Here is a 9,314-nt window from a genome sequence, read left to right on the forward strand (position 1 = left end):
CATCTTATTTTATATTTCCTTCCCTTCCCTTCTGTTCATGTTTTATTTCTTAAATTCCACATATAAGTGAAATCATATGGTATTTGTCTTTCTCTGACTGACTTATTTTGCTTAGCATAATACCCCCTAGCTCCATCCATGTTGTTGCAAATGGCAAGATTTCATTCTTTTTGATGGCTGAGTAATATTCCACTCGACCCAGAAATTGCACTACTAGGTATTTATCTAAAGAATACAAACATAGTGATTTGAAGGGGCACATGCACCCCAATGTTTATGGCAGCAATGTCCACAACAGCCAAAATATGGAAAGAGCCCAGATTTCCATCGACAGATGAATAAAGAAGATGTGGTATATTTTTTGTACTTTTTTGTTCAAAAGTTAATGAATTGTCTCAGTATCACTGATTAAAAAGTAATCTATCGTTCAGTTGATTTGAAATGCCATCTTTATCAGATATTTATTTGGAATATTTGCATATGATTTGAGCTTTCTTCCCCCCCCCACAATCAATCTAATCTTGCATCTGACACAACTTCTTTGAAATTTTCTTAAAATAATAATATACCTTATTTGCTCCCAATTAAATTCTTCTTTAGGTAATCAAGTCTACAGAATTAATCTTGCCAGTAGTAACTGCCTACAGTGTGATTTGACAAGTGTCAACAAGCACTCTCACCTGAAAATATGTTCCCCAGTAATCTGCTATGGCTCCCCCAAAAGACCTCTTTTTTGGTTATATCAAAGTTCCCAAGCAGGTTCCACATTCGAATTACTTGGAGAGGTTTATTTGTTTGCTTGTTTTAATTTTATATTTTTTAATTTCATTTTAATTCCAGTATATATAATATACAGTGTTATATTAGTTTCAGGTGTACAATATAGTGATTCAACAATTCCATACATCACCCAGTGCTCATCACAACAAGTGCGCTCCTTAAATACAGATATCTGGACCCCACCTCAGTCCTACTGAATCAGAGTTACCAGGGTGAGCTCTAGCACTCATGATTAGGAGGTTTGGAGGTCATTCCTCCAAGGTTTCAAGAAAAAAAGGCAACAATTACCTCAAGAAGGCAAAAATTAAAACCCGTATTTATTATCTGGAAAGAATCTCTTCCAATCCTTTCTCCTAAGCTGGAAACTGGTTATTCAGTTTGAGCTAATTATCACTTTGGAATAGGCCACCAAGGAAGCTTGAGCCCTAAGAGGAAAAACTATACAACTGGCTTAACTGAGAGGAGAAGGAAGGAATATAATGCAATACTCTGGACATTTTTTCAGGCCAGGAAGACCAATCCACAAACAAGGTTTCCCTTGTTTATGTTAATCAGCATGTTAAATGTAATCAGCTTGATCTTAGGTGATATTCAAACGAAATCCTATATTTTACTAATTATGTACTGATTTTTCTGGCTATCTTCCATTTATGGCAAATGATACTGGTATTCCATTTATAATATTGATGCAGAATATCCTTTTAAATAAATGATTTACATTTTAAAAGGTGAGTCCATTTAAAGGAAAAAAATTACTGACAGCAAGGAATATAGTAAAACTTTTGAATATGGTTGGAAATAACTAAAGTTGCCTAAGCACTGACAACTAGATGTTTGAAAGTCTAGTTGGGGGAGCAATGCTGAAGGGACAACCCAAATAAGCTTTGTCTACCTGGCAGTTTTGCTCAGGATCAGAGCTAATACCAACTATTATTGGTGTCTTTTAGGTTCCTCACCTCATCTTGTGTTAGCTTTTACTGGCAGCATGAGTCAAACTGTACAATTTCAACTTTACACTAATGGGAAGTGACCAGTCCAGCTACGCTGTTATCAAAGTCTGATGCTCTATTTATGATTTTAGGATTCTTGTTGAATCAAGTTCTGGACCAAAGAAGAGAGTAGGAAATCTAGTTATGTGTCTTAGTATGATGATATTTGTGTTACTGTATAGATAGAAATCTTTTGAAAAGATAGAATCTTTTATAAAAGATTTTCTTCAAAAATGGAATGGTAACTCAAGACTCTGGCATCCAGGATCAGAGAAATGAAGATTCCTTACTCTTTGCTCTTTAAGAAATAGGTTCACCTCTGTCAAGAAGGAGAGATGTATAGGCATTCGTAATCAGGCAGATTTAAGCAATAATTCTTCCCTTGAAAGTGAATGTTTGCTTTCCAATATGGGAATAACTAAGAGACCACTATGGAGAAGATAGTACACTGAGTGAAAAGGAACAGGCGGTATTCCTCTTCTTTGCTCAGCGCTCAAACCAGTGCAAGTCAGCTACCACTCAACATGAAGTGGCTGGGGGTGGGGGGGCATGGGCACTTCACACGTGAGAAATGGATGCATCTGCTGGCCCAGTGCTCCATGGAGAAAACAAAAGCAACCAAAATAAAAATACTCCTTTCCACTCCCTACTCTGGATCATGTGAGTGTGTCTTTAATAACTCGCTTGCAGTTCTTTTTCTGTCTAAAGGTGCTGTTTTTTTCTGAAAGGTTGGTTTGTGGATGTTTAATAGAGGGATTAAGCACATGACCAAGACTCTAAAGTCACAGAGACTTGGTCTGTATCCCTGGCTCCTCCACTTACTAGCTGTATTGCTTGATAGAGTTACTTTAAACCTTAATTTTCCCAGCTTTAATGTGGGTATAGAAATACATATATCACAGGTTTATTGTGAACATTAAATAAGAGGACTGCTTAGTGTTCGTATACAGCCTGACACATTTTAAGTGCATAATAAATATTTTATTATTTATTTATATGTGTAGGTAGTAAGGCATATTTTTAAACACCGTTCTTTTTCTCCTTGAAATACAGAGTTATGGAAGATTGATAACAATTTTCTCACAGCTGGATTATCTTAAGTGTTTAGAAGCAGATGAGTACTGACCAGGCTTTCCTGAAGTCAGAGATTTCATCCTTTTTCTAGATATTTCCCAATGCTTTTTTCCTGCCAAAAAGAAAAAAAAAAGTATTAACCTAACCAAAGAAATAAGTGATTTTAGCAGATTTCTGCTATATATATAGAGCGAGGTGGGTAAAAAGGGAAAAGGAGAGAACTTTTATTTGAAAAAAATGCCCATTCAAGGTCTTTAGTATTATAAGATATGTAGAACTTTTTAAGAATAACATCTCTAGCAGAGCAGGGTTTTCTATCTTTTCAATCACCTTTAAAGAAGTATTTTTTAAAATGTATTATTCACTTGAGCCCTGGTTTAGAAGCTAGGAGATCTGGGTTGTTAGAAGTCGCATGCACTTAGAGTACAAACTTATCTCCATTAATTACATTTGTATGCTCTTATGCAAATTTGGTTTTGCTGCTTTGAGCTTCATTTTCCTCAACTATAAAATGCTCATAACATCTTTCAAGGGCATTTTGCGTGTGAGAGAGTTAAATGAGATAATGTGCATAATGTTCTTGGCACATAGTAGGACACAGTGGAGGATAACTATTATTGTTTTAACTAAGTCCATCTTGTTTTTTTATTTTTTTATTATGTTCAAGTAGCCAACGTATAGTACATCATTAGTTTTTGATGTAGTGTTCAACGATTCATTAGTTGCGTATAACACCCAGTGCTCATCAGATCACATGCCCTCCTTAATACCCATCACCCAGTTACCCCAATCCGCCACCCTCCTCCCTTCTGTAACTCAGTTTGTTTCCTGGAGTCCAGAGTCTGGGACTAAGTCCATCTTCTAAGCACGTCTCTGCAGATAACCTGCATCTGAAGCTTTTGGAGGGTTTATTTAAAATGAAGATTACTGAATTGTACCCTAAAACGTCTGAATCAGAATCTTAAGGTGAGGCCTAGGAATCTGTATTTTAATTAAGTGCCCTTTCCATCTCTCCTTCTGGGTTTGAGATATGAAGATTTTTCTAGGAAAAACAGTCTGCACTTTGGTTTTTTTCTCAGTGAATCTTGGGGGAGAGGAGGTCTTTTGGAAGCTGGCACTTCTCAAAGTGCTAAGAAGGAAAGACCTTTCAATGGAGAGACTAAGAATGCAGGGGTGTATTCTAATATTGAATGCGTGGTTTCAGAGGGCTCAGTGGAAAGTGTTGAGAGGATGCAAAACAGTGGAAATGGAGATGGAAGTGGACCTATAGCTGACCTCTACATAGATGAAAGTTTAGGTGGGTGCTGGACCAGATGGGCTTGAAGCTTTTATGGTGACGGAGGAGAATAGAGATATGAAACAGGGACAGAATCATCTTGTCTCCACAGAGAAGTTGTTTGATGCCAAAGACATCAACCTAGTCTACTTTAAACATTTATTCTTCACAGTTTATTTTTTAAAAATAATTAAATGACAATGTATTTAGTAAAAGAGATTACTAATTGGGAGATAAGATGGGTATTTCTTCTCTAATCCAAGTCTTCTGTCTTCTCCCTGCTATATTGCAGTTAATTTCTTACAGAAAAATTACATTCTGGTTGTTTTGGCATGATTTAGAAAACTGCTTTGTGCTTTCTATACCAGAGCATCTGAAACCTTCATGTTTGATACATAAGGTGCTTGATATTGCTTCCTCAGGCAGGTTGTTTTTATATTCCCAGAAAGCATAAAATGTAAAGAGAAACCTTTCTTTCATTGCTGCTGTAATAGCCAGAGAAAAGGCACTACACTAAATCTACTGAGTTCCCCTACTACTAATGTAATTAACCAGGCACTCAGTACATATTTTATTTCTACTGTGTTTGAATATTTGCAATAATACTTCTTATTTCTAGAGTATATTTTGGGGCAGGAGAACAACCCCAGTTATTAATTACATGGCATTTGTAGGAGAAACAACAGCCATCACTATATACCTTTTTCAAAGAGATAAACTGAGTTATAGAGCAACTAGGTTTTCAATAGCAATACTAGTATAAACATGGCATTGTGCTACTAGAAATGAAAACAATTGTAATCTTTTTACTAGCCTAAGGTGAGTATACAAGATTGCCATCTTGTCTTTTAGGTTAAAAATACTTTCTACAGATGGTAAGGAATAAAAGGGCTTTTATGCTTTGTGTGCTTTACTCCTTAATCTTTCACTTATTTTTAAGTCCTCTAACATTCTATAAATACAAATTTGTGGATGACTTTCTCAAAAGTGTTGCCTAGGCCCCTACAGTGAAACCAACACATCAGCTTTAGCTTCCACATATTTTTACAAATTGACTGTAGATGAAACTACATCCTGCCTCTTTTCTTCTGGATGTGAATTTTCTCAGGACAGTGATTATATCTTTTATATCTATAGCCCCAAGGCCTAGTACAATGCCATGGCACACTTTATTGTTGAATGAATGACTTAATGGAATGAATGAATGAATGAATTACTGATTACCTTTCGTTTATCCCTTCCCATCCTGCTATTCTCTTCTTCAGGGCAAACTGAAGAAAATATTTAGAATTCATTTATATCTTGTGAACCCCTAAAGGAGCAAACTGAGGCAAAATGGAATCGCCAAGATGCAGACATTAGTTTTCTGGTTAAATTGATTTTGGCCAGTAGTTCTTACTCAAAATATTAGAAAAAAAAAAAAAAAGCTCCTTAGACACTATGGGCAGTATCAGTTAAACTAAATAAATAGATATTTTGTGGGTGTCATTTTTTAAAAAACAAAACCAGTTGATCTTCCTAAAGATAAAGGATTTTTGAATCTTAAAAATAGTAAGTATGCTCAGCGTCCCTGTGTGGCAGAGTTCACTGAGTGTCCAACTCTTAATCTCGGCTCTGGTCTTGATCTCATGGTTGTGAGTTCTAGCCCGGTATCAAGCCTTATGCTGGGCGTGAAGCCTACTTAAAAAAAATAGTAACTATAGGGGCGCCTGGGTGGCTCAGATGGTTGGGCGTCTGCCTTCGGCTCAGGTCATGATCCCGGGGTCCTGGGATCGAGCCCCACATCAGGCTCCTGGCTCAGCCGGGAGTCTGCTTCTCCCTCTCCCTCTGCCTCTCCCACTGCTCATGCTCTCTCTCTCTCTGTGTATCTGTGTCTCAAATGAATAAATAAAATCTTAAAAAAAAATAGTAACTATAACTACTATAAAGAAATGCAATCTTGAGCATATGGCAGTCATAAAGATCTTTAAAAAAAACGCTTTATCAGATAATTTTTAAATGATCTTGTAAAAACTTTTCAACAACTTCCCATTGCCCTTAAGATCCAGAATGTCTAATATGAACTACAAGCTAATTCGTTGATTCATTCAAGGAATATTGATTGTCCATTATGTATTTTAGGCTCAGAAAACACAGCGGTGAAGTAGTGGGACAAAGCTTCAGTTCCCATGGAATTTAACACTGGGGATAGGACAGTGGTAAGACTGACAGGCTAGAAACATAGACATACAAACAGTAAACAACATAAACAAATAGACAAGATAGATAAATTCCAGTGAGATGAATGCTAAGATGAAAATTACATAGAATGATTTTCTAAAGAAAATGAGATATTCTTTCAGTTCCCCATTTTTTTCACCCCAGGAAATTTGTACAGATATTCCCTCTTCCAGAGCTCCTCCTTAATCTTTTTTCCCCCTCTCTAATTGTCATTCTTACTTCAGCTCAGGTCTCAGCTAAAAGTGGCATCATCTCCAGGTTAAATGTTCCTTTTATATACCCCTCCCATTGTACCCACATGTCTCCTTTGTAATATTCATTACATTTGTTAAGTATTTGTTCAATGTCTGTCTTGCCACAAGGGTAGGGTCTTCCTGTCTGTGGTCTACTGATCTATTCCCAGTGACCAGCATATAGCAGATGATCAATACATTTTGTTGAATAAAAGAACACAAGAAAGACTGGGAAAATCTTTTATTTTTTTCCTCTTGAAGGACATCTCACCAGGAAGGGGTAAAAATCATTTGAACATCACACATATGTGTAAGAAGTGCATGGGAGAGAAATGCAATTAGATTGAATGGAAGCTGAATGAAAATTAGTCAGTGGTTGTTTCCTTGGGTTCTAGGGCGGCACTGAATGCCATCATAGGATAAACTGTTTTGAGAAGTCACTTCCAAGATACTGGAAGTAAGCAGTTCCTTGCTTATAAAACAGCATAGAAGAATACATGGAAGAGAGGAAGACAAAAAGAAAAGAAGAAAGAAAGAGAGAAAGGGTATAATTAAATGATGAATAGAAAAAATAGGTGGATGTGAAGATACTCTTTTTTTTCCTTTTTCAGATTCAGACAGATGTTTCTTTCAAAATGAAAATAGCCCCTTCTCCCAATATCAAGTAATACATGCACATCGCAAAATATTCAAGACAATGCAAAAAGAGGAAAGAAGAAAGGTGACTAATAATCATCCCTTCATATTTTATTTGCATGTATACACATCTAGACTTTTTCTATGCATATTTACACATATCTTTTTAATATAAAAATAGAATCACACATGCTACTTTATAAACTGCTTTTTTTCATTAAAAACATAACCTGAACATATTTCCAGATCTAGCTACTAATTTTTAATGGCTATGTAGGAGTCCATTATGTAGAAATACTGTAAAGTGTTTCACTAATATTGTTGAACAGTTTCCTGATTTTTCAGCATTTCAATATTATAAGCCTCACTATGATTAAAATCTTTGTACATTCATTATATGCGTCTTCGCAAATGTGTTCACTTCTTTTCCTTAAATTTCTGTATGTGGACTTGGTGGTCAAACAGGACATTGAGGCATTTGATATGCATTGCCAAGTTATATCAATTTGTACCAGTACCATACAGGTGTGCCTATTTCATAGGATCTTCATCAAAACTTAATATTATCAAATTTTTAATATTTGACATTCTAAGAGGAAAAGCAGAAATTACTGTTTTTATTTTCACATCTGGTTACTAGTGAGAATATGAACCTATTATCATATGCTTGTCAGGCAAATGTTTTCTCCTTTTTTGAATTGCTTATTTATGTCCTTAGCATAAGGGGTGTTTATCTTTTAAAAAAATAAATTTTTAATAGTTCTTTATAGACTTGTGATATTTGTCATATATGTTTATCATATATGTAACATTTTTACCAATTTGTCATTTCTTTTAATTTTATTATAGACTAGTATTACCCCTTAGTTCTCATATGTCATGTTGAAATTATTTTTTTGTTTGTCATTTCTCTTTTAACTTCGCTAACCTTGTGTTTTGACATTCAGAAGCTTTTATTTAGGGGCGCCTGGGTGGCTCAGTTGGTTAAGCGACTGCCTTTGGCTCAGGTCATGATCCTGGAGTCCCGAGGCCCGAACCGGGCTCCCTGCTCGGCAGGGAGTCTGCTTCTCCCTCTGACCCTCCCCTTTCTCATGTACTCGCTCTCTCTCATTCTCTCTCTCTAAAATAAAAATAAATAAATAAATCTTAAAAAAAAGAAGCTTTTATTTATGAACTCTTATTTAACAGTATTTTTTTAAATTTTGTGTCATGTTTAGAAAGTCCTTCCACGTCCCCAAGGATATAGACATATTCACATGTAAGTGAATTTCTCCTACTTCTTTTATGATTGTAAATTTCACGATAAGCCATGTTTGCCTCAAGAATATGTCAAGGAGTGGCTAATGTTATTACCAGAAGCTCAATATCAGGCTTAATAGCCCTTACAGGCCACTGAAGAATTCATTTTACACATTCTAGGTAAAAGTTCTGGTACATGACTACATCATATAAGACAAAAACTGAGTAGAGCCACAGCAGCTAAACTATGTACACATACTGTTAAAAATGACAATATCAAGCCTGGTGGGAAGATGAGCAGGAAATATGAGAATATTATTGTAATTGCTTGGAGTGAAATACTTATATTCCAGGTTGATGATACGGCCATCACGCTGAGGAGGCGCATTCTCTCAAAAAATATCTGATAGTCTACTATGAGCTCGCTGGCGTTATAACAATAAACAAAACAATAAAGTTTACTGCTCTTAAGGGGTGGGGTAAACAAATAAATAATATACTTTCAGATTAAGTACTTTAAAGAAAATTACGCAGGTAAGGGAATGGGTAAGTTGTTATTTTGGATAGCGTGATTAGGGAAGACTCCTCTGGGGAGATGACAGTTGAGAGGCTGGGTTAATAAGAGCAAAGACATGAAGGGAAAATAGTCTAGCCTATATAAAGTTGTAGAGGTGGGAACAAGTTTGGTTTTGGAAGAATAGTAAGAAAGCGTGTAGCTGGAGTGTTACCTGGAAACAGAGAAAACAGAAAAATGGAAAAAGAAACACGGAAACATCCTAAAAACTTGGGTAAGGTTGATTTTCTAAATTAACTGTGAAAACCGGAGTTGGACGCTGTGTGGCTGGTTCCCTAACTTCCTTCAGGCAT

The sequence above is a fragment of the Neomonachus schauinslandi genome, chromosome X (assembly GCF_002201575.2).
Source record: "Neomonachus schauinslandi chromosome X, ASM220157v2, whole genome shotgun sequence".
In the NCBI taxonomy this organism is placed as follows: Eukaryota; Metazoa; Chordata; class Mammalia; order Carnivora; family Phocidae; genus Neomonachus; species Neomonachus schauinslandi.